Consider the following 27,524-nt stretch of genomic DNA (forward strand, 5'->3'; position numbering starts at 1 on the left):
CAAACTGGTTCTCAGCTGGCTCGCAAGTTGAACGAGTTGCGAACCAGCACCAACCCTGGAACTGATTTGGTGGGAAAGGGGTATAAGTAAGACAGAACTGAAGAAGCCTTTCGGATGAGAGGTGAAATGTCTTCAAGAATCTTCAAGTAAGTCCGGTTGCTCCCTTTTACCACCCACAGTTTACTATGACCTGGATGACTGAGAATCTTCACAGACGACTTTCACAAAGCAGCTACAATACCTTAGACAACCTTTATTGTCATTCAGTATGCAACAAGTGTACACTGAACGAAATTTCATTGCTATTTGGCTCAGCACAGAAATAACTATCAAGTGTATTAAAATAAATTATGCAGCAGTAAGAATAGTATAAAGTGACCTGTGGAATTAGGAATGTTCAAGTTATAAATACAAGTTTAGAATTTGGGTTTGGAGTTAAGCAGTCTGGTGACCTTGGGGGGAAAAGCTGTTACAGAACCTGGTGGTTCTGCACCGAATGCTGCGGAACCTCTTTCCATTGGCCAGAGGGGAGAACAGTCTATAGTGAGGGGTCACTGATGATGTTTCTGGCTCGAGACATGCAACGCCTTGGTGCAATGTCCTGAATGGAGGGAAGAGCAGTCCCAATGATTTTCTCTGCTGTCCTCACCACTCTCCTCACATTCTTCCAGTCAGAGGTACTGCAGCCTCCACACCACACAGAGATGCAGCTGGGTAATACCTGTGTATGATTTAAAAATGCTGTCCTAGTGACTTCTTATGTGAGAAACTATTCTCAATTTTCCTGACGTCCTCGGACAGCTTATTCCAATTTAAAGAAGCCCTAGAAAGAACAGTTCTTCACCAGGCTTGTAGTACTCAAGTCCGACTTGTGCCCTAATTTTAAGGACTCGTGACTTGACTTGGACTTGAGCACCAATGACTTGGACTCATGCATTAACTGCATTCAGACTCGTAAATTGGAGACAAGGGCTCTGATTTTTTTTCTTTTTTTTGTAACATACTATAATAATGTGGCATAAGATATTTATATCTACATTAATTTTGTGCAAGAGTGTCACACCTGCTCGCCTTGGTGCATGCATTAGATAGACTCTCGGGCGTGCTCTGGACAGTGCATGCTCCAAGTGGACTTTTGTGTATGCGCTGTAAATGACTCGCACCTGTGCAATCATTAAGGCGCAATCAGCACGCCTACATAAAAACTATGAAAACACTTACTTTGCGAAGTATTGAGTTGCGTTGCTGACATGTTACCGAGCCTTATTTTCTTGTTTGGTTTCCTGAGCCCTGATTTCCTGTTTCTCATCTTTGATTCTGCCAAGTCTACGATAGCCTGTTTGTGCCTCACTCAACCTATTGCCTGTTTCACTGTTTTTTGCCTGCCGTTCTGAATTGTTGACCTGACCTGTCTTCATTTATATCAATAAACACACCTTCTGCACTTGCATCCGTCTCTCAACCATCTCTGACAGAATACTTCACACTCCCTGACAAAGGGATGTACATTCACCTGTTCATACGTCATGTTCAGGAACATCTCGTCTCATCTCATTATCTCAAGCCGCTTTATCCTTCTACAGGGTCGCAGGCAAGCTGGAGCCTATCCCAGCTGACTACGGGCGAAAGGCGGGGTACACCCTGGACAAGTCGCCAGGTCATCACAGGGCTGACACATAGACACAGACAACCATTCACACTCCCATTCACACCTACGCTCAATTTAGAGTCACCAGTTAACCTAACCTGCATGTCTTTGGACTGTGGGGGAAACCGGAGCACCCGGAGGAAACCCACGCGGACACGGGGAGAACATGCAAACTCCACACAGAAAGGCCCTCGCCGGCCCCGGGGCTCGAACCCAGGACCTTCTTGCTGTGAGGCGACAGCGCTAACCATTACACCACCGTGCCGCCCCATGTTCAGGAACAGGTTAATGTTAATGGCGCCAAAATAGCCACCATCAAATGGTGCAGTTGGAGTCTTGTTCTCGGACTCGACTTGGATCAATAGTGGACTTGACTTGAAAATGTATTTATTTTTTTATGACTTGGACTCAGCGCTCGAAACTAACGGTGTCCCGATGTCCCGGGGACCATAAAAAATGTCATCGGGACACAAAATTATCATATCTGGGACAATCCCGGGACAATGGAAAAAAATAGATCTAGAAAAAAAGTTCTACATTAATATTATTTACAAAGCCGTAACACATACGTAGACATTCACCTAATTTGTCAATTTTAATTTTAAAACGTTAACAGCGAAAAATACATAGTAGCTACACTTTCGATGCACCTGCATCCGTAGGCTACAGAGCAGCGCATTCTGTTCTAGAATCTTCGGCCGGAGTCCGCATTATATGGACTTGGAATGGAATTGCTACCGCACACGCTGCGCCGACTCTTGCCAGAACAAAAATGCTTAAGTGGTTGAAGCGGACCGACCGCGGGGAAGAAACTGAAAGCCCAGACATAACGTCTCCGGGACCTTCAGGATCCAAAGTGTCATCGCCTGGTCTGCAGGCAACGCTAGCAACTGAATGAACTTAATGAACACTGTTAGACACGTTATAAAATACAACAGGAATGATGTGGATGATATTGACGGAAGATACCGTTCAACAGAATAAGTGAGTTTTCTTGGTGTCTTTCTAGTTCAGAAAGTTTAGTCAGTCAGCAGCACAACTAGGCTCGGACCTGCTGGCACTATGCTGATGTTGCTAACATTTGCACCCGGCAGCGAAAGTTCATAAAATGGATAACGGAAAGTTCATAAAAATGGATAACGGTAATGGTGAAAATTATAAGTTGGCCTTATAAGTGCCAACAGATGTTCAAGGTATAAGTAGATGAAATGAACATACAGTAAAAGGGGTCTTATTTTCAACTAAAGTGTACTGCAGATGTAGGGAGTTGAAACATTTTCTGAATGAGCTAGTTGGCCCCTTTAAATAAACGGGTATCTATTCATACAGTGAGATCGCCAAAGTTTAATAAACTGAAAATGCAATAACTGTCATTTTGAAGTAGATGATGTACTGGACATGTGTGGCTTGTGTCTTGTGACCAGGGCTGGAGTGGGCCCTGTTTTCAGTCCGGGAGTTTAATTCACATTCAGGCCACTTTGAAATGGAGGAGGAATTTGAGTACATTAAAAAAGATAAAACAAATAACTGTTCTTTCACAATGCTTTTTATTTGGTTTAAATTCAGGTAGTGACAATGTATGTTGTTCGTCGTTCTCTGCATTACTTTAGGGTTAATAAAACTTCCATTACGCGGTAGTTTAATGACCACAAACGTAATGCAGAGACCGACGAACGATTTCATCTAGTATGAGACGGGGCTCCACTTAAAATTGGATGGTGTGTGGCTGCGTGTCTAATCCGCATATACATTTATCTGTGTCACCAACATGTCCCAAAGTTCCTTAGTGAAAATATTTGAAAACACATCCAAAGGACATGCATCTTCAGAAATCGGCATCTTCGGCCCGGGTGTGGGAATGAACTTTTATGTCGGGGGCGAAATCCAGCTGACTGCCACTCCAAATAGCAAAGCAGCGAGTATGGCTGATTGTTTCACGTTATTTAAGATGAATTACACAACACATTTTTAGTCACATAGTCTTAAAATAACGAAAGCACCCATCTCGCGTGCATTTGAACCAATGCTTGTGCATTACATGCCGCATACGCCTCGAAAATAATGGCAAATCAACAATGCTGGGTACTCAGCAACCGGCAGATAAAGCGTGAGGGCGCATTAGGCAACTCAAAAATGGTTAAATGAAATGTAGACTAAAGCAAGTGTTCGATTCTGCTTAGAATATTGGCATACGCATACACCTCTTCTAAGTTATATATTTAACAACAATTATTTAACATCAAATATGACTTCTAGGCTTATGTGTTCATAACCACAATGTGCGCACGCCTGTGGAAATGCACGGTGTGACAGCGAGATGAAATAGGCTGGATGAGGAAATAACGCGCAACAGCACATTTGGGACCTGTTCATCTAAAATTGTTAATAACTGGGATCTAAAGCAATGTCCGGTTCTTCTTAGAATTAAGACATACACCACATCTATACCGTGTAAATTGCGAGATTTCACATGACAGCAAAAAGCTGAATTGATATCGCAAACTATCGACACATTATAGGCCTAGCATAGACTGATAAAATCGACAAACAGGGTTATCATACTCCATATCTTTCGTAACCTACCAGCTGCTCTTGAGAACATATCTGTCAATTTGGCACATTTTGCTGCCACCTCCTTCCTTTTTTTAAGCTCCGCCCTTTCGGTTCCACCTGGCCTCTTTCTGCCCTCCATCACTGACGCGCGCTGTTTCGCGCCAATGTTGTTTAAGTTCCCCGCAATACAGAAGAGGAGTCTTGGACCAAACCAACTGCAATAGAGGGGAGGGGAGAATTTCCTTATTTGGTAGTGCCTATTTAATCTGCTGCGATGCTGTCGGCGTCTGGGCTGCCATGTGAAAATGCAGAGTGCAGTTGAATTGATGATTAATGCAAGAATAAGATCAGTGACCAAAAATAGTGAAAATTATTTTCCCCATGCTCCAAGCAGGCCACCATTGATGGTTTGGGCCGGGGATGGTCCCGGCTAAATATAGGGCCACCCCGGCATTGCTTGTGACTTATTGTAAAAATGATATAAAGGGTTCAAAATCACATAGTTACAAATATAATAGTAACTTCATATGATAATATTAACCACTGGTTATTTCAGAGAGGAAAAAAATGGGGACACTATTGCTTCCATTCGGGACAATACAACACAGAATTCGGGACCACTGGGGGACACAAAGAAAAAAAGTTAATTTCGAGCCCTGCTTGGACTTGACTCAGACTTGAACACTGGGGACTTGAGACTGGGCTCAGACTTGAGGTTTAGTGGCTCGACTACAACACTGTTCTTAACATACAATTTGAGTGTGGAATAGGCGTTCCTAAAAGACCGGTGCTCACTTGACGCATTTTGTACCTATGGCAAAAACCAGACAATAGTAACTTATCACAGAAAAAAACGTGGTGTATTCTTCCAAAACGCCTTATGCACGAACCGTACATGATATTCAAACTTTGCTTCCACAGTTGGCCATGATAACTGTTTGTGCATTTTACACACGTTTTGTATGGAAAGAACAATTTAGGGCTGATCTGGCCATCCTGTTCTGAGCTATTTGAGGGTTTTTTTTTTAAGATGTTTTCCAGCAGCACTTGACCAAATAACTGGGCAGTACTCCAAGTGTGACCGCACAACTGTCCTGGCTACCTCTATCATAACAGTGGGTGGAACATATGCAGAACATTTTCTTGCAATAGCGATACTTTTCCCCATTTTCGTAACAATTTGATCAGACCAAGAAAGCAGATTATCTAAGGCCAAGTTTACATTAGACCGTATCTGTCTCGTTTTCTTCGCGGATGCACTGTCCGTTTACATTAAACCGCCTGGAAACGCCGAGAAACGGGAATCTGCCAGGGTCCACGTATTCAATCCAGATCGTGTCTGCTCCGGTGCTGTGTAAACATTGAGATACGCGAATACGCTGTGCTGAGCTCTAGCTGGCGTCGTCATTGGACAACGTCACTGTGACATCCACCTTCCTGATTCGCTGGCGTTGGTCATGTGACGCGACTGCTGAAAAACGGCGCGGACTTCCGCCTTGTATCACCTTTCATTAAAGAGTATAAAAGTATGAAAATACTGATGCAAATACTGCCCATTGTGTAGTTATGATTGTCTTTAGGCTTGCCATCCTTCCACTTGCAAGTGGTAAGTGATATGCGCTGGGATCACACACACAGCGGCTCAGTCCCGAATCACAGCTTGTTCACTTCACTCGCGCGCTCTGTGAGCTGCGCAGGGCTGGAGTGCGCACCCTCCAGAGGGCACTCGCTGTTCAGGGCGGAGTGATTTGGAGCGCAGGATGCCTGCGGAGCCGAGCGTATCCGTGTGTTGGTGTTGCTGTGTGCACGCAAATCGTGTATTGGTGTTGCTGTGTGCACACTAATCGTTTTAAAAACGTTAATCTGATGATCCGCTGATACGGTCTAATGTAAACATGGGCTAATTTAACTCAGAGCAGTTTTGTATTAGTAACCTGCTCTATAGCTGTACCATCAGTTGACAAATTCAGTACAGTGGAGTTAGCAAGGGCATTCCTAGTACCAAAAACAATGCTTTTAGTCTTAACTATGTTCAACACTAATTTATTCATCTTCACCCATCTTATGTTTTGCAGCTCAACATTGAGATATTTTCTCAGTTCCATCAAAGTTGGTGAGGCAGTAAATAGAGTAGAGTCGTCTGTATATGTTGTTGCATCAGCATTTTTAACAACTGAAGGTAAATCATGTGTAAAAATTGAAAATAAAAGAGGACCCAAGCAGCTCCCCTGTGGAACACCACAAGATGCAGTTTTGCTATCAGAAAAGCTGCCGTTGAAAAATACCCACTGCCTTCTACCAGAAAGGTAGCTCTTTATCCAAGCAAGAGCTAAAGGTGAAAAGCTATACTTTTCAAGCTTTAAGATCAATATGCTATGGTCGATAACATTGAAAGCTGCTGTGAAATCCAAGCACACGGCTCCAACTAGTTTCCCAGCGTCCATATGTGTTAACCACTGATCGGTCATATGTACTAATGCAGTACTAGTAGAATATCCTGGTTTGTAGGCATGCTGAGCACTAGTAAGTAAACCGTTTTGATGAAAATAATTTAAAATTTGATTAAAGATTATCCTCTCAAATATTTTGCTGAGTGCAGGGAGTAGACTAATAGGCCTGCAATTTTTGCACAGTAGCCTTCTGTGCAAAAGCCTTAGGCATTTGCAATGAAATGCTGTAGAGCAAAGATGCTTTCAAAAATAATGAAATGTTTCAACATTTAACTAGATAGAACTCGACGCCAACGGCGTCGATGGGGATGCCCCTGCCTGGTAGACTACACGCCTTATTAAGTTGTGATTTGGGGATGGACATTTGACCTTACAGTAATCTTGACCTGTGACCTTTTAACCTCAAAATCTAATCAGTTCATGTTTGTCCCAAAGCGCACAAATGGTGAAAGTTTGGTGAAATTCCTTTCATTAGCTTTTGAGATATCGTGTTCACAAGGTTTTGGAACGGACAGACGGACAACCCGAAAACATAATGCCTCCTGCACCTTAAGGTGGTGGAGGCATAAAAAAAATACTATAAACAGCATTAAGCCCTAATAAACGAAACAAAGTCAATATTTGGTGGGAGATGACCCTTTGCTTTACAAAATAGTCGTCTGAGGTCCAATGAGTGCAGTTTATGCGGAAATGAGCTGTGGGTTTTACTGAGCATCTTGCAGAACCAGCCACGGTTCTTCTGGACACTTTGTCACACTTGCTTCTTCATTTTGCACCAAAACTCAGTAGCTTTCATTATGTTTATGCCTTCACCACCATAAGGTGCAGGAGGCATCATGTTTTCGGATTGTCCGTCTGTCCGTGCGTGCGTCCGTCCTGAAACCTCCGTGCGTGCGTCTGTCCGTCCGTCCCAAAACCTTGTGAACACGATATCTCAAAGGCTAATGAAAGGAATTTCACCAAACTTTCACCATTTGTGCATTTGGGGACAAAGATAAACTGATTCGATTTTGAGATCAAAAGGTCTAAGGTCAAGGTCACTGTGAGGTCAGATGTCTGTGCGAAAACCTTGTGCACGCAATATCTCCAAGGCTAATACAAGTAATTTCACCAGGTCAAGATTACTGTGAGGTCAAATGTCCATCCCCAAATCACAACTTAAGGCTTGCAGTCTACCAGGCGGAGGCATCCCCATCGACGCCATTGGCGTCGAGTTCTATCCAGTTTCTTTTTTAATCTGAAAAGTGCTCTCTTATGGAATATGCTGCTCAGATACAAACTTTTTTTTACTGTAACAATTTTGTGCTGGAAAATTTAAGTGTTCGGAACTCTCCGGTGTTTAGTATTGGTTCCATAATGCTGTGATTTTCAACCACTGTGTCGCAGCACACCAGAGTGCCATGAGAACTTGTCCAATTTCACTTAATCTGTCCAAAAAAATGTGTTGTTTAGTTGCTGCAAATAATTTGCCATTGTTGAGTGTCTTTGCCGGTAATGTAGTGGCTGGCTAAATAATTAAATACTCTTCTATGTTAGCAGGTAGTGCAATAATGATTTTAATTGAAGACAATAGAATTAAGTGATGCGTGCGAGAGGTGGCCGTGACGATGTACAACAGCAATGGATAAATATTTGAAAAGGAAAAATGCAGACTCTGAACTGGACCCTGGACAAAATTCTAACCCCGATGAAGAGCCTAGTATGAGTGGTGGTCAAAAGAAAGCAAAAACGGTGAGCTTGAGGCAATACAGCGAAAGTTATCTTTCGTTTGGATTTACTTTCATCGGGGATCCGACTGCACTGACTCCATTATGCTTGGTGTGTGGGGGAAAAGCTATCCAACAGTGCCATGGTCTCAAGTAGGGTATTAGGCAGAAAAAGAAATTTTCCAGTCAAAAATAATATTTTATATAATCCTGATAAGCGCCGCAGGTGCGAAGACGAGCGCTGCAGGTGCGAAGTCCCTCTAGGGGGGTCTGGGGGCATGCCCCCCCAGAAAATTTTTGAAATTTAGACTTCATTTCCTGCATTCTAGGACATTTTCAGGGTGAAATGGCGTGTAATTTTTGATCAGAAATATTGCATATTTTTACTTTGTATTTTTTTCAGTTTCACTCCTGAATGTATCAGATGTATGTATGGTGTTTGATTTGGTAACAAAAGTGAAAAGAAAATAAACAACAATGAATTGTATATAATCTTTTGATCTAGTTACAGTATTTAATAAAAAAAAAAACCCAACAGTATTCTATTTTACCATACCCCAATGAACCCCCCTTGTTAATCAATGTATCACACATACCTTTTCTGTCTTTTTGTGGAAAAACGAATCAGTTTTTGTCACATTCAATTTGGGGCGTTTGTTGGGATTCATCTTGATCCAGAAGAGTGAGTCAGCAAAAAAAAATGTGGTTCTCCCGCCAAGAAAGAGGAAACTACAACGCAGGGTGTTTGGCAATTTTCGACCAATCAGAATTCGCGATTTATTCAGTCCGCATGTTACAAGATTCAGTGCGGGCCAAAATGGCGGAAACGATGAAATATTCTGATTTTTCATTTCAAGTTTTCAGTATTTTTCGTATTAAACTGTGTTTCTTACGATTTGTAAATGATGGCGGAACCACACACGGACTGGCCATCGGGAGTAGCGGGAGTTTTCCCAGTGGGCTGGTGGTTCAGTGTGGGCCAGCGGAGAAAAAAAAAAAAACAGTTGCGCGCTGGCCTTTAATATGATAAGCAATGTTAACAGTTTCTTTAACAAACTGTTAACATTGCTTATCATATTAAAGGCCAGCGCGCAACTGTAATAAGCAATGTTAACAGTTTGTTAAAGAAACTGTTAACATTGCTTATCATATTAAAGGCCAGCGCGCAACTGTTTTTTTTTTTTTTTTTTTTTTCTCCGCCGGCCCATGCTGAACCACCAGCCCACCGGGAAAACTCCTGCTACTCCCGATGGCCAGTCCGTGTGTGGGCGGAACATAACTGGATTTATCGGACGACATGTGGGAGTATTCATGTGTGAAAATTTTCGGCATTATCGTCCGTTTCAGTATCCGTCTGTGTGTATACTTGCCCGTTGAAATCGGCAATCACCCGTCAAATTTACGGGTGGACGGGTCTCTGCCTAATACCTTAGTCTCAAGCCAGTTTAAACGTCATCTCCAAACGAAACACCCGTCACTTCAAAACAAGAACACAGACTATTTTGTTCACCTGCGTGAACACACTGAGAAACGGGTAACTTTTAATAAGAAAAGCCGCAAAGGTGTCTAAGAGCGCTCTCAAAGCTAGCTACTTAGTAGCTGAACTCGTAGCCAGATCAAAAAGCCACACGCTGTGGCAGAGGCGTTAATACTACCTGCCTGCAAAGCCATTGCGAACAAGATGCTCGGCCCTGACGCAGTTAAAGAAGTAGCTAAAGTCTCTTTCTCCGATAACACAGTTGCCAGACATATTGATGATATCGAAAGCGTTGTTTTGGAAAAGATATAAATCAGTGGGAAATTTGCATTACAACTTGAGTCTACGGACAGACATTAGTGGACATGCGCAACTCTTGGCCAATGTGCCTTTTGTAGATGGAGATGCCATCAGAGAAAACTTCCTATTTTGCAAGGCATTGCCGGGAAAAAAAAAAAAACAGGAGAGGACATTTTTCAGGTCCCATCAGAATATCTTGAACAAGGAGGACTTCAGTGGGAATACAGTCAAGGATGACTGCGATTAAAACTAAAAAACAGAGAGAGACTGAGGGTGTTTTCACACCTGGTCCCCTTTAAAGGAACCAGACTCAGTCCTCTTTAAGTGGACCAAAAAGTGGACCAACAGAAAAAGAACTCAGTTCTTTTTGTGTTCACACTGTGAATTTATTACAAAGAGGACTGGGTTCTCTTTCTGGTCCAGTTAAGCTTTGATGGGGCCTCAGTCCTCTTTCTGTTCACACCAGGTCCTCTAGAGCCCTCAGACCCCCAGTGCACAGCATTCTGGGTAATTTTCTCTTGAATCAAAATGTCTGCTGCCATGCTTGCCCTGCTGTATTCTTTGATCAAAATAGTGCGGATTAAGGAAAATAAACTTATTCCAGCGGCTGTGGTAAGTTCCAAAAGGAAGTTGAGTTTCCCTGCTACAGTCACGTGACCAACTACGGCAAACGAAGAAGGTTAAACTGCAGTGAAAAAGGCGAAGTGAACCGGGTGCGCTTTTTGTTCACAATGCGCAGATTAGGCGAACCGTACTGAGACCACCTCCTGAGGTGGTCTCAGTTCGGTTCGCTTTAAAGGGGTCTGGGTACGGTTGGAGTGTTCACATATGCGCAAAAAATGCTGAGTCATCGATCTGAGTTCGGTTAGATGGCTGAAAGGGACCAAGCGTGAAAACACCCTGAGAGTTGTTGAGGAAGAGCTTCATGTGTGCCTTTCTTCAGTTCCTGCCAGGATATCCGCTTTGTGTTCATCTGAACAGGCCTAGGTTTCACACTGAGTGAGTATAAACAAATTGAGAGACTAAATTGTCGTTATAGATTAGATTAGATAAAACTTTATTGATCCCTTTGGGAGGGTTCCCTCAGGGAAATTAAGAATATGTATGAATTTGGTGTGTCGTGGGACTTTTTTAAATGTAAAAAAATGTGCCAAGGCTCAAAGGTTGAAAAACACTGCCATAATGGAGAAGTGATAAAAGTCTATAACAAAGTTTGTACTAAAGAAAAAAAGTGCCTAAGATTTTTGCACAGTACTGTATATAGAAAACGCTTATTTATCTCAGCTTTGAAATTATTATTGATCTTTGTTATACCTTCAGCCAGTCGTGCATATGAAGTTTGAGTGGGGGGAGTAAAGAAGTTATGTTTTGTAGTTTAACTTTTTATGTCCTGAAAATCGTTGCTGTCCTCAACCGTTACACTGTAGGGCAGGGGTCATCAAACTACGGCCCGCGGGACGACTCTGGCCCCTCTGCCCCCCACCACTTGAACCGGCCCTATGAGGCAATCCCCAAAAGTGGTCATGGCCTATTTTTTTTTTTTTAATTGCTTTTTGGCAAATAATATGTCTGCATCTTGTATTTTCTTGATTTTTATCAATTAAAATTGATATTTAGTTATAAAATGAACTATTCATATTTTCCGAATTTTTGTCATATGCTCGCGATCAAGCAGTGACAGGCAGCGCACGTGCAGAGAACTGTCAGTGTTCAGGACAGCAAAATGGCTAGCGGTAAGCGAAAAGCTGACAGAGTGCGCAGAGTTTTTAAAGAACAGTGGACCACCGATTATTTTTTCGTTCGGTGTAAGGACCGTGCAGTTTGTCTTGTATGTAAAGAAAGTGTGTCGGTTTTCAAAGAATATAATCTGCGTCGTCACTACGAAACCCGCCACAAAGAGTATGCTAGTTTGCAAGGGCAAACAAGAGAAGACAGGATTCGGAGGATGAAATGCGGACTGGCTGCACAACAGAATGTATTCCTTCGCCAAACCCAGATCAACCAGGCTGCTGTCCAGGCTAGCTATAAGGTAGCTCACCTACTAGCTACCCATGGAAAGCCGTTTACTGATGGGGACTTTGTTAAAGTATGCATGCTTGCTGTGGCCGAGGAGGTGTGTCCCGACAAGAAGGATGCGCTCAACGCGGTGAGTCTCTCCACACCTACAGTACTATGACCAGGCGAACCGAAGATTTGGGGGACAACGTGTATGACCAGCTGAATGAGAGAGCGTCAGAATTCGAGTTTTTTGCTTTGGCCATGGATGAGAGCAATGACGTGCAGGACACAGCACAACTGCTGTGATCTATTGATCTGTTGCTCATATTATAATTTTACTGTTTTTTTTAATGTATTTATTTTATAGGCCTATTTATTTAACCTTTATTAAGTGCTGCACACTTATTATTATTATTATTATTATTATTATTATCAACAGGCCTACCTACAATTTATAATTTTCCACTCACCTTTGCCAGTGTCAATCACCTCAACTAGGCAGATGTTTCTTACCTTGACAGCTTTGATGTTATTTTTATTAGAAAATAAATAAATGGAATATCTGTGGTATTTCAAATTAAAACAAAGTGTGAAGACTCGATTACTACTTTTGCAAACCACTAATAAAGATAAACAAATATGTGCCAGGAATTAAGTGTTGATATAGTAGTATGGATATAGTAGTGGGGATGGCTGTGCCAGGCTAGTAATCTCTACTACACAATGAGGCCTGCTGGTGGTCATATTTATCTGGGTCATACAATTCTATGTTATATAGCTGACCCGACCCCGGCTCCCCATCACAGTCAGGAATGACAATGTGGCCCCTAGAAAAAAAAGTTTGGTGACCCCTGGTCCAGGGTGTACCCCGCCTTTCGCCCATAGTCAGCTGGGATAGGCTCCAGCTTGCCTGCGACCCTGTAGAACAGGATAAAGCGGCTACAGATAATGAGACTTGTTTTGAACCATTTCTTTGTCATCTGTAGTTTGATTTTTAGTAGGGGGGAAAGCGATGAAAATCTGATTTTTTTTTTTTTTTTTTTTTGTGAAAATCTGATTTTTTTTTTTTTTTTTTGTGAAAAAATCAGATTTTTTTTTTAAGGCCATATCGCCCAGCTCTAGTTGTCCGTCTCTTGACCAAGACATGGCAAGAATTTTTGGCACTATGGTTATCTAATCTGACATGGCTCTGTAGGATTATTTTTATACCTCAAGATTTTTTTTGTTTTGCTTTGGGGTTGTTCTCAGGTGGGTCCCTTGTAGCAGGACAGAGTTTAAAAGTTACTGGTGAAAGGTTAGGATACACACAATATCCAGTGTGTATCCTGAATATTGCTCAGTGCTTGAATCATTTTATACAATAAAAGCACTTCAAGGTGACTTCTTTCATGGAAGTGAATTTTTGGCTACTTTTGAGGTTCAGACTTCCACAACAGCTCCTGGCATTAATCCTCTTTTTCTGTTAGAATAACCTGCACACTTTTCACAAGGCTTTCCATTAGACTGGAGTTCTTCCACTAAACCGTTGGCCTCCATGGAGCTTGTTTTGTGCACAGGGGCATTGTGATGATAGAACAGCTTTGGGCCTTTTAGTTCCAGTGAAGGGAAATTGTAATGCTACAGTATACAGATATGTTTTATACAATTGTGTGCCTCCAGCTTTGTGGCAACAGTTTGGGAAACAGCCATATGGGTGTGATGGTCAGTAGGGTTTTCATTAGTAACCGATTGCCGATCGAAATCATCAGTTGTAATGACGTCTGAATCGGTTGTTTTTTGGCCAAATGCAATTTTCCCGTAATTGTTCGGACTTGCTTGAAAAGGAACGCCGTTCCTTGCATGCTGTTTGGCTTCTGAGGCTGTGTACATGTGACTAGATAAAAGGTGGGAACCGATTGACTAATCCTTCTTATATCGTCTAATCATTTAGCGCGTATTAAATTATAGCATATCACGTGGTTCTTACATAGTAAGATGGCGACCCTATCCTGTATGGTATAGCGTGATGGCGACCGCGAAAAAACTGGTAAGTCTGGCGGAAAATGCCCAGCAGTGTTCTCCAGGGTTCGTACGGTCATGGAAAACCTGGAAAAGTTATGGAATGTGATTTATGTCGTTTTCCAGGACTGGAATACTCCTGGAAACACGAGCACCCTGGAAAAGTTATGGAATTTATCCGCCTTCCTTTGTGAACAGACAATGTGATTTTAAAATTGGTTATTGTATATTGTAAACAACTTGTAATAAGAAAATCGTGTGTGTTGATTTGATTAACCGGCCAGTGCGGAGATCATTACTGATCTGCTTTTTCCCCCTCTCCGGCCACTGTTCATATCACGTGTGACATGCGTTGCCTAGATGCAATGTAAACTTCCCTCAGTCTTTAGATCAGATCGCGTGGCTTGTACTATGCCAAGAGACAAAGTACACAATGCCAGGGAAATGTACATTTAATAATGTCTGGCTTCATGCCGAAAAATACAAATCGTGGTTGGAGAGGGTAGAGGACCCTGGAAGAGCCAAATGTGTCTTGTGCAGTAAAATATTCGACATAGCCAACATGGGAGAAGCAACTCTTACTAGCCATGCCAAAGGCGCCAAGTACCAAGCTGTAGTCGCTGCCCGCCAAGCAAACTCAATCGCCAGTTTTTTTCAACCTCACACGACGACACCCACATCCACGCCGACATCTACCTGCATTACTGCCACTTCGTCTTTGAGACAAGGGACGCTTTCAAGTGCTGTGACTAGAAATGACTCGCTTACTGCGGAGATATTCTGGGTGCTTAAAGGTAATCAAAGCTCACTACTCCTTCAAGTCGTGTGAGGATACAGCCCAGTTGTTCCAGGCCATGTTTCCCGATAGTCAGATAGCCACAAGATTTGCGTGCGGTGAACGCAAGTGTGCATATCTCTGCACATTTGGACTATCTTCATAAAGCCTCGGTCACAACCGGCCGTACGGCCGGTCTACATGCAAAAAACGCACGGAGGTCGCGCGTGTGACGTGCTGATTTTCGAGCCGTGGACTGGCCGCAGACCAGCCGCAGAGGTTCTTTGTCATGTCAAAACAAACTCTATGGGCGCTTATGTTTTTTTTTGTTTTTTTTTCAGGTTGCAAGACAAACTTATGGCCAACGTGCGTCTTTCTCCATGAACAAAAAAAAAGCAGCGATTTGGGGAAACGCCAAAAATTGCACGGCCAAAAAATCGTACGTCCGGTTGTGACCTAGGCTTAACAAGGTAAAGAAGAGAATGCGGGATTGTGAAAGCAGCCATAACATTTATATCCTGTTTATTCCGAACATGCATATTTGATGTTTGAACATGTTGATCGAATAACAACGCAAACAATGGACTCCAGTCTTCAGCTCAGACAAAATAAGTGAGAAGGAGTGAGGTGAATGCAGCACCAAATAAGAGAAGCAGAAAGAATGTAACTCAAGAAAACCCCTATTAATCCATTAAATGTCTAGGTTCACATTCGTGAACCCCTACTACAACACACCTTTCCTATTAGTTTCACTGTAGTTACTGAATAAATAAACTTAAATGGTTATAATGTGGAAAATTCCTTTTAATTTTGTTCTAAGGGTGTGCACATTTTGGTTGCATCATCACTTCTATTAAACACTTTTACTTTGTACTAACTATGGTTTACATAATATTTGGCGCATATATATATGAATGAGTGATTCCATGCTTATGGGTACTGAAATGGGGACATAAACTTATTTTTAAAAATTCACCTAAAACCATTTATTTTTTTAACCATCAGGTCACAAAACATGTAATCTTTAATGAATGATATGTTAAAAGATAACTTTAATTTTCTGAGATGTAATAAAAACATATTTATATGCCAAAGTCAGAACGTAACAGAAGTGTTGTGGACATATAGATTCTCAATTTTAACAATGTAGAATTACTTTTTGAAACATAGGAAGGTGATGTTTTAGCAAATATAATTAATAAACATGTGTAGTAGAATAAACATACACATTCTTTCAATAAGATTAACATGGTATATAGCTAGATTGTAATTTATCTGTAACAGACGCGAGATGGACAATCGTAACAGAAGTAATGTAACAGACATCATTTTGGAACTCGTAGGCTTGACTTTGGCATATAAATATGTTTTTATTACATCTCAGAAAATTAAAGTTATCTTTTAACATATCATTCATTAAAGATTACATGTTTTGTGACCTGATGGTAAAAAAAGAAATGGTTTTAGGTGAATAAGTTCATGTCCCCATTTCAGTACCCATAAGCGTGGAATCACTCATATATACCATATTTTCCGGACTATACGTCGCTCCGGAGTTTAAGTCGCATCAGCCAAAAAATGCATTATGAAGACGAAAAAAACATATATACGTCGCACCGGACTATAAGTCGCACTTTTTTGAAGGGTTATTCTATCCATAGAATCTGTGATTGTATCTGATAAGCGGCGCGTGGTTACTGCGCGACTGCATTGTTTATTTAATAAACGAACAGCTGAGCAGCTGCCCTGTAAGTAGCCTAGTCTGATTATTTTAAATATCTACTACTATCTTTAATACTATCACTATCGTTATTACTAATAGCCTATATTATTATTATTATAACTAATATTAGCCTATTACTGATGCATTAATCAGTTTGCTTTTAGAATATTTTTACCGGTAGGGCTTATTATCACCCCATGGCTCTTTCATCTGTGTTATTAAAGCTGTAGTCATCATCGAGGAGTGTCATTCTTCATTTTTGTCGAATTTTATTTCATCAACTCAGAGGTCAAGTAGGCTATAGGTATATCATCTCCAAAGACAGGTACGGTAGTAAAAACAACCGTCTAGTGAAAAAAAAAAAACAACAACCGCTTTTAAATCCCCTACTTAAATCCTTAAAATGAGTCATTTAACTCATGTCTTGTGTGATCTGATCTCCAATGGTGAAATAAACCGGCTGTGATGAGTACAGTCTGTTATTTTAGAAGATAAATGTAATATATAATTTAATATATAGACTAATAAAAATTAATATTTTATAATATAATATCACGACATATTACTGTCTGTAACTGTTTGTCACTAAAGCGTTTTCTAAGATCATAATGTCTGATATTATTATTATTATTATTATTATTATTATTATTTTACACACACAATAAGCGCATGTGCGTAAAGTTATAGTAAACCATCCCCCGCCTTTTTTTTTTTTTTTTTGAGTCGCCGGACCCACCCACCTCCTGCGTTCCGGGACCTCCCACTTCACAAATTAAGCACTGCCTAAAATCACTACATAACTTATTTAAATAACTATAGGCCTATCATTAATAATAAAACACAGGTCAATCAAGTTTATCAAGCTGATGATTTCACTCCAAATCAGCAAATCCATTGAATTCCTCATCCTCGGTGTCGCTTCTGAACAACTCTGCCTCCAGTGGCAGATGAAGCGCCGTTTCCTCTTCTTCTGCGTGGCTGTCGTCAGACTCAGCATCAGCTCCAGTTATTCCGCGGTGAAAAAAAAAAAACCAAAACCATATATACGTCGCACCGGAGTATAAGTCGCATGGCCAGCCGAACCATGAAAAAAAGTGCGACTTATAGTCCGAAAAATACGGTGTGTGTGTGTATATATATATATATATATATATATATATATAAAGTGCTGTCAAAAATGTCGCGTTATTAACACGTTAACTTGACTCAATTTTAACGGCGATAATTTTTTTATCGCGAGATTAACGCTCTGTGACATGATGCCACGCCCCGCACAGCCAGAGTCCTCTGCCCTCCCCCGAAGAGCCACGGTGCTCGGCTTAGGTTTCGTTTTCCCATCGGCGGCTCCAGCCCCACTTGGCAGTGGCTGTGACAAGACGTGTTATGCTCTGCAATAAAAAAAAAAAACATTGGTACAACCAGTGTTCGAACTATGCCGATATTTTCAGGGGGTCCCTTATTTTCCCTTGGGGGGGTGTGTGCTTGCGCTTGTCTCAGAGCGCGGATCTCCATCGCGTGCTTACTTCAGATATGCAAATGCTTCCCGTTACACACGATTGCTATGTCAATAAACATCATTTTGCCAATATTTTAGAGACCCCCCAACATTTCCCAAATCATGTTTTCAAGGGATCTCATGTCTGTTTCAGGGGATCTCGGATCCCCCGTGTACCCCCGTAGTTCGAACGGTGAGCAAGCCCATTCACTTTATGCTGATAAAAGAATTACAATGGTTTTTCATGTGACAAAAATGTGTGATTAAATTGCGATTAATCGCAAGTTAACTATGACAGTCGCGACATTAATCGCGATTAAATATTTTAATCGCTTGACAGCACCAATATATATATATATATATATATATATATATATATATATATATATACACACACACACACAGTTGTGGTCAGAAGTTTACATACAGTGACATGAATGTCCTCTTGGATATGAATGTCATGGCAATATTTGGGCTTTCAGTAATTTCTTTGAACTGTTCTTTTTCTGTGGCAGAATGTACAGCATACAGCTTTAATTAAAACAACACTAGAATTTGATGCACAAGTTTTAATTTTCTTTGGGTTTTCTGAAATCAACACATGGTCAAAAGTATACATACAGCACACCTAATATTGACATTTTAGAGGTTATGCGTAGTCATGGAAACTTGTGGCCAACTCATGGAAAAGTCATGGAAATTTGTTGGTTAAAATGTGTACGAACCCTGGTTCTCCACGGGTGCTTTTAAAGTGGTGCACCGCCACGTTATAATTCTGGCGCCACCCTTCCCTTGGCCAAAAAAAAAAAAAAAGTAACTTCATCATTATACACCAAATAAATCGTAAAGTATTCGCTTTATTATAATTTTGTAACACTTTAACACGCAGAAGACCATTAAACAAATGCATACGGGGCTACCTGAAGTGGCCAAAATAACTAGCCAGCAGCTAAATAACTCTGCGGGTGTTTGTAGCGTTATTGTGCAACGGTTACGCTTATCTATCGTCTTTTCTGACCGTACTCAGTTACAGTAATCTATAACAGCGCGCGCGCGCACACACACACACACACACACACCAAGTTCAGGTCTTTTATTTTACGCATCTGTGATCATGTAGGTGAGAGCTGCATTTTCCCGTTGCTTCAGTGCTTGTTTACTGCAGAACTTTCGGGTTCCTGGTCAAAGGACCCGAACTGTGGAGGCCGGGGTGGCTTTGTAGTGCCAGTCTCGGGTATGTGCACCAGCTCGTGCATGGATTGGAGTGGTTTCACCCAATTAACATTTGTGTATTGTAAAAAAAAAAAATGCATTTATTGTAATTGGGTATTTTGTTTATGCATGGAAGTTCATTTATTTTTCACACAAAAAAAAATAATTCAGGGGTGCACAACAGGAGCATCAGTCTCAACTGAAATGTCAAATGAGTCTCACGTTGACTAAGATATGTACAGTAAGAATGTGTTAATTTTTTATAAAATGATTTTAACAATGATTTAGCATTTCCAATCCATTTATTGGCCAATTTCACTGTCAAAAAAGCCCAAAGTCCGTCAGCTTCAGGGGGACTTTGTCCCCCTGGCCTCCCACTGAGGCCCCGCCCCCTCCGCCACCTTTTATTTTTGAAAGTGGAGAACCCTGCCCAGTTTACATTTTAAAAGTTATTGCTATTTTGCATGTTTGTCATTATACATTCGATTTCTTCATTCTGCAAGCGTTCGTGTTATGTTCTGATTTCCCAAATCTTGATCGGGCTTTGTGGCATACGAACGGTAATTGCCATGAGACCCAGGAATGACTGTTGAATTTCTATTTCAGATGGACCATGGAGCGCTAACGATTGGCTGTTTAGAAATTGCAAAATTCGTTTTCGGCTGGGGGGCTTTGCCCTGGACCCTAGGCCCCCATGACCCCCGGCCTAATCTGTTACTTTTCACATTTCATCTGTTGTTTTCCATACTAATGAAAACCCTGGGTCCGGTGTCCAAATACAGTGGTGCTTGAAAGTTTGTGAATCCTTTAGAATTTTCTATATTTCTGCATAAATATGACCTTTAACATCAGATTTTCACACAAGTTCTAAAAGTAGATAAAGAGACCCCAGTTAAACAAATGAGACAAAAATATTATACTTGCTCATTTATTTATTGAGGAAAATGATCCAATATTACAAATCTGTGACGATTATTACTGTACACGCCTTGCTCTTGGAGTGATCTTTCTTGGTCGACCACTCCTGGGGAGGGTAACAATGGTCTTGAATTTCCTCCATTTGTACACAATCTGTCTGACTGTGGATTGGTGGAGTCCAAACTCTTTAGAGATGGTTTTGTGACCTTTTCCAGCCTGATGAGCATCAACAACGCTTTTTCTGAGGACCTCAGAAATCTCCTTTGTTCGTGCTATGATACACTTCCACAAACATGTGTTGTGAAGATCAGACTTTGATAGATCCCTGTTCTTTAAATAAAACGGTGCCCACTCACACCTGATTGTCATCCCATTGATTGAAAACACCTGACTCTAATTTCACCTTCAAATTAACTGCCATCCTAGAGGTTCACATACTTTTGCCACTCACAGATATGTAATATTGGATCATTTTCCTCAATAAATAAATGACCAAGAATAATATTTTTGTCTCATTTGTTTAACTGGGTTCTCTTTATCTACTTTTAAGACTTGTGTGAAAATCTAATGTTGTTTTAGGTCATATTTATGCAGAAATATAGAAAATTCTAAAGGGTTCACAAACTTTCAAGCACCACTGTACTTTTGGAAATCTAGCGTACTCTTATGTCAACATTTGTTATTAAGTCATATGTTGGTGGTAATAATAATAATAATAATAATAATAATAATAAACACAAAATAGCTTAAATGTAACGGATTGTATCATTAGAGGAATTGGAGATCAATTATATATCATTATGATTTTACTCGTCGTTGTGGCTAATCCTTAGTCTGGTTAACACCAGACCATATCACAAGTGAAATATGGTCTGGAATCCGCCTATTGAATTTCTCGTAGGGGAGGTGTGGTTTATGATTGTCAACGGCCGTTTATTGGACGTTGCGAATGTCTATCATTTGGCGTATCCGTAGCCCATGGCCAATCATGGCAGTTGTACCCGGTGACGTAGTTAGAGCGACGAAGAGGCAACTCTTGATAGCATTTTCCTGCTCTGGACCAAGCTGTGCCGCAGAAATCCCAAGATCGCCTGCCTCCTTTACCTGGTCTTCCACCAAGGCAGTCAGTGGCGAGACTACCGCAACGACCGGGGTTTGGCTAAACCCCATCTGCTTAGCCACTAAGGGGGCTAGTTGTTGGTAAATGAGACTTTTACCAAACCCTGCCGGGAGCAAGGCAAAGGCATCTGTCTTCGTGTCAACGAAAGACTGTAACGCCAAACGCTGTTCTTTTTTTTAAAACAAACTTTCGCTCTAAACTATTCAGAACAGTGTCTAAAGCTTGATCGAAAGTTTGGTTCGTATCGCTCGCCGCCATGTTAAATGTGATCCGTAAACAGTCCCAAATAAACTACAAGCTTCCGTTTGTCGAGTAGTATGCATCACCGTCTTTCCACCCCTCCCCACTCTCTGATTGGCTTCCTAACTCAGGCGAGCCTTTAGACCATAGTTTCCATGCTGTCTTTTCAGATCGGAACGATTGTGCAAAGCAGCATGGGATTTCCCAGGCTAGCTAATCCTCGCCTTTCATGGGATATGTTCTCCTAGTCGTTGGCAGCTCAGTCTCAGTGGGTTCTCAGGTGGCTTGATTTACAGGATTTGTTGCATGTGGTCTGGATTTTGCACACGTTCTTTCCTTTGCCTCCTCTTCTCCTCGATGTGGTTTGTCCTCTGGTTTTTGAAATTTTTGACACTTTCTCTGATGGTTGCTCTCCAGGCACTATGGTTTATGGCCTTATCTTCCCAGTTGTTCCAGTCGATGCTGCAGTTTTTCAGGTTTTGTTTCAGCAGCTCTTTGTATCATTTCTTTTGTCTTCCTCTGGACCGCTTTCTTTCTCTGAGTTGGGAGTAGAAGGCCTGTTTCAGAAGTTAGTGGTCATCCATTCAGACGATGTGCCCAGCCCACCACAGCTGGCTTTGGATGATGAAGGACTCGATGCTTGGGAGTTTAGCTTCATCCAAGATGTTGATGTTGGTATGGTAGTTCTCCCAGCTGATGTGAAGGATACTCCTCAAGCAGTGTAGATGGAAATGCTCAAGGGTCTTCAGGTGACGGCGGTAGGTGGTCCAGGTTTTGGATCCGTACAGAAGAGTTGGGATGACGATTTTCCTACTAACATTATAATATTAGAGAGTCCAAGGCAAGTCATACAAAGGTTCTACTTTAAACAAGGTGAGAATAAAATCCAATGCTGAAAGCTTCAAATGAAATGCATTGTGTTCACAGTTTATTAGGAAGCCATTTGTAAGTGAACGTTCCCGTTTAGAAATACGACTTATGGCACATGGAAGATGAGATGATGAGTCCGGCATCTGCTCGCGTTTCCTTTAGAAATGCATCGTTTGCAAATGAGTTGACTAATTTGGTCGTCGTCGTCAGATCATGTTGCGCTACTCGGTGTTTCTCCTAAGTTTACTGATTTTGGGGGGTGCTGGAGGAGGATGGTCACCTGCAGGAACCCTCCCTGTGGCTCCTATTACAGAGCATTTGGACCTGAACAAACAGTTAAAGGAGTCAAATTTAAGTCTTCACGTTTATTTTAAAACAGTAATTTGAACAATTTTTACAATATAACTGCACTCCTGGGATTTTTTTTGTTTGTTTGCTTGATTTTCTTGGACGTGTGTGCATGCATGTCCTGTTGGTGGGGGAGCCCCCCCAATATAATGGTAGGGGAAATACTGCTACCGCTGTATATAGGAGAGTGATGTCGTTTGCTTCTGTCAAGTCCTGGTCGGAAACAAACCTGTGGGTCCTAGTGGGCATCTACAGATCATGTGGTCCATGGTCTGTAGTGTCTCAGCACTGGTAATAGCCCAAGAGCATTAGCTCAAAATTGAGTCCAACCCGGAACAAATTAGTAACAAGCTGAATTTTTCAGAATATGTTCAGAATACCCTTAGGAATAACATACTAAAAGTCCCCGGGAATCCACCTTGTGCTCTCTGAGAAATTCAAGATGGCATCCAAAATGGCCGCCGATTGGAGATTTTTTTTTTTTTCAATATCTCAGGGATAAAACATAATATAAATGCAATTAAAATGTTAAATTATATGTTCTCTCATACAAGCAATGCAAATTCACCATTGTCACACTGTTAAAATTAAAATTAACCAAGATTACAAGGTCATTAATGTGGAAATTACATGGAATTTGATGGTTGACATGATTGACAGATTAGCTTAGTAGGCTACCTACATACATGAACATAATGTAAGACAACAATTAGACATCAATTAACTTAATATTTAGTGCATCTTTAAGCGTTGATAAAATATTAAAGGGAAATTAAATTTGAGAACTCTATCTTCTAAAACTACAAAGGCAAGCTGTTTCAGTCCACTTCAACATTCCGGCGACTTTCATGACAAAAAGGTCTGCCTCAATAAAAGCTCTTGCTTATAAACAATGAGTAGACTTAAACACTTCTCAGTGCCTCAGTTGTAATGCTTGGACCTTTGTTGTACCATCAATGAAGTAGGGAATTTATTCAAGCTTGTTTAAGGGTGGAAAAAAAATTAATCTTTGAGTTTCCAGCGCCAGTCTTTACTACTAGCAATGCCAGTGTGTTCGGACAAAAAATGACTAAACTCAGCATGACCTTTTAAAAATGACTGAACTCAGCATGACCTTTTAACATGCCATTTTTCATTTTACACCACCAATTTACTTTTAATATTAATGAAAATAAGTGCTCCAACCCCTAGTAATTGTGTTTGTTGTTTTGTGAACAGAATAGGATGATACGGAGTGAACGAGTAACCAACGGATCCACACTCTATAATCGGTAGTGTACATTAAATAGCACATGTATAGATTTACAATTATAAGTCTGTAATTATTAGTCCTAAACATTAAGAACTGAAGCCATTTCAAAAACATATGAGTAGAGCTGTGCAATATATCGTATTTTTATCGCGATCTCGATATTGGTGTCAAACGATATCAAAATTCATAATATCGATATGAAACGATTTTTTGTCATTTGTCGAAAGGGACGTGCACAATATTTCTACAATGGCAATAAAACAACAACAACATTGACGTGACAGTAAGGTAAAACGAACCCTTCTGTCCCCTAAGGCACACCGTAGCCTTGCATACGTCATCCATTCTACTCCCGCGATATCTCCGCAACAGTAAAAAATCAATTCTTCTGTTTTCATACGTGTCGGGTGATTTGATATATTGATTTGTTAATATGTTGTTTGATTTGCTTGCTAATAGTTATAATAATACAATTAACATATATTTACGTCATATTTTTGGATGTGGGACTGGGTAATGTAAAAATGGCATCTACGGAAGAAAACAAGCACAACAATATTAGCACATATCCAGCTTGCTAGCCGTGTTAGATGTGTTAAACCGTGTGGATTTAAGTGGAATAATTGCGAGTCGTCCTGTGGTCAAGGCAGCGTTTTAAGGTAAGGCAATTTGGTTATTAATGTTGCCCGCCGCGGCATGTTTACTTGGGTTCATTTGATTTTGATTTGTGCATCTGCAGCTAGCATCATGCTTTGAAGTAGGTTCTGCTAAGGACGGGTTTATTGCGCGATGTAGACGGACTCAGATGTAATTACATTGTTTTTAAAATTCCGTGCGCTTAAAACGGTGTCCCCCTGCTAATCATGTAGCCCTAATCATGTGTTGCTTTTACTTTTCGAGTGAAATATCTCTGCAAATGGTATTTCAATGCTGACATGCCAAAAAGATAGCGGAGTCCACATTTGGAAGATGAAGGAAGAGAAGCCTGATGCTTGAAAATAGATCGCTTAATCCACAACGCATATCTGTATTTGAGACATAACCTGCAACTAGTGGGGATGTTTTGGAATGACTGTGCATAGGGTGTTTTTGGCCACAGAACACTAACCCACAGTAGCAGGAGGACTACTGGGTTCGTGGGTTTTGTCTGTTGACTGAGCGAAGCATGGTGTTTGCCTTGTGCCATTTCACGTAGCATCTAGCCGCAGTGCCACCTACACTTTCAGGGAATGTTTACATGCTGCTGAGCTATTTTCATGTATGTTAATTCTTAAGGACTTGTCTCTATATTGTGCGTGTTCACACACGGACTGGCCATCGGGAGTAGCGGGAGTTTTGCCGGTGGTTCAGTGTGGGCTGGCGGAGAAAAACAAAACAGTTGCGCGCTGGCCTTTAATATGATGAGCAATGTTAACAGTTTCTTTAAGAAACTGTTAACATTGTTTATTACAGTTGCGCGCTGGCCTTTAATATGATAAGCAATGTTAACAGTTTCTTAAAGAAACTGTTAACATTGCTTATCATATTAAAGGCCAGCGCGCAACTTTTTTTTTTTTTCCTCCGCCGGCCCACAAACTCCCGCTACTCCCAATGGCCAGTCCGTGTGTGTGCGTGTTTAATGTTGGTGTCTTAACAACACACAAGCTTACGTTGTAGTGTGTGTGTGTGAGAGAGAGAGATTTTATCCTTGGCTGGCTACGAGCCAGTGTGGACGTTACGCAGTAATCACTGGTAATACCAGCGCTGGCTCCATCCTCTGTGATCGGAAATGTTGAGTGAGGAGAACGTGAGCCTTGTGCAGGCTATAGGACCTATGCAAAGTACGCGCTTGCACAGTAAATAGTTTAAGTAAAAGGCGTTTCAGGGTACAACGGGAAGGGTTGACAGGTAGCCTATGAGGCCTGTACTATAAAAATGTGGCCCGGTGCCTCAGGTGTTGATGATCAGGGCTTTAAAAAAAGGTGTATAAATATCGTTTTAAAAATCGCGATATCGATATTTACTGAAAAAATCGTGATATTGATTTTTTCCAATATCGAGCAGCCCTACATATGAGATATCTTCATGATACCATAACAATTATTTTGTCATAACAGTCATTGTTATTTCTTCTTGGATGTGAATTTATGGGCCAGGGCGTTATAAGATTGATACTTGATTCAAGGATCGGACTGGATGAAACCTACACACGTTCATAGTACTGTGCACATTCATAAATGTGAACTGGTGAAGTGCCAAAAATATGACAGTCTAATCAGACATGGCAAGCGAACACATTATACACAAATATACTGTTATAATAATGTGTACATTGTTATTATATAATGTTAATACACAATGTAATTAATATACACATGTTGGAATTTACTCTCCTACCCTACAAAACATATATTCTGACCTTTTAATTGCATTAATATTTTGTTTTGGGCCTGAGATATGGGCAGATCTCCATTTGGCAGCCATTTTGGACACCATCTTGAATTTCTCAGAGAGCACAAGGGGGATTTCCGGGGACTTTTAGTATGTTATTCCTAAAGGTATTCTGAACATATTCTGAAATTTTCAGCTTGTTACTAATTTGTTCTGGGTATAACCCTATTACTCCTGGGCTATAATGAATCCCACTTATGGATGAATTTCCACTTTTGCTCTTGCTCTATCTAGGTTACCCAGTGTTTTCTAGTAAGAGTTGTTCCACAGCGCAGGCAGGGCCTCATTGGGTGGGCAGCAGTCACTCTGCCTCCACTTGTCCGATCTTTTGGCTATGGACTGTGTTCACTCCAGGCCTTCCACTACTATGAAGCTTTTACAAGTTTTTAATCATTGTCTTACTTCCTGGTGACCGTAAAGTGGGCTCATTTTGTTGTTTATATTTGACTAATTTGGTGAACATTTTAGAGTTGAGATTTGTTTCACTCCCACCTGTGTATAATTTTAATATTAATGAAAATAAGTGCTCCAGCCCCTAGGTGGTTCAGGTTCAGCTGCACCTCACCTTGACAGAGTAACCAGTTGCAGTCAGAGTGGGGACGAGGACAGAAAAGACAAGTTTTTTTTACTCATAGTGTGATCAAACCAGCATGCATTGTACCCCTGTTTGTGTTGATTGTATGTGTAGTAATGTATTGGGAAGGTGAACATTTTACAAACCTAAATCTTTAATAAAATTCGTCTTTTATGGTCCAGCTATGAAACAGGCTTTGTATGATCTTTAATTAGTTCCAGGACTTAAAGTAAAAATAAATGGTGAAATGTATAAAGACTGGAAGAATTTGAAAAATCTTGTAAAACTTCATCCACCTTTATCCATTCATGTTGCCATTTCTCTGGTTGCTGTTACCTTGACTGGAGATTGACCATTGTCCTGAGGCACTCAAAGTCCCTTTAAATGGTTTTTGTGAAATCCTCATGGAAATTAAGGAACACAGTTGGTTTTATGCT

General features: G+C 40.9%; 1 protein-coding gene across 4 annotated transcripts in view; it reads left to right on the forward strand.

Moving 5' to 3' along the window:
- rpap3 (RNA polymerase II associated protein 3) overlaps positions 1-27,524 on the forward strand; it is a 66,771-nt gene that overhangs the window by 7,719 nt on the left and 31,528 nt on the right. Inside the window, exon 1 of one of the 4 annotated variants that reach the window (XM_060902894.1) lies at positions 11,114-11,133. The exons of 1 other annotated variant lie outside the window; for it this stretch is intronic. The gene's annotated coding sequence lies outside the window, so the exon portion shown is untranslated. Of the gene's footprint in view, positions 1-11,113; positions 11,134-15,307; positions 15,376-24,589; positions 24,743-27,524 lie in introns of those variants that run through there. 2 more of the 4 variants (XM_060902895.1, XM_060902893.1) reach the window with 2 other exon arrangements.

This window comes from Neoarius graeffei, chromosome 21, assembly GCF_027579695.1.
Source record: "Neoarius graeffei isolate fNeoGra1 chromosome 21, fNeoGra1.pri, whole genome shotgun sequence".
NCBI classification, from domain to species: domain Eukaryota; kingdom Metazoa; phylum Chordata; class Actinopteri; order Siluriformes; family Ariidae; genus Neoarius; species Neoarius graeffei.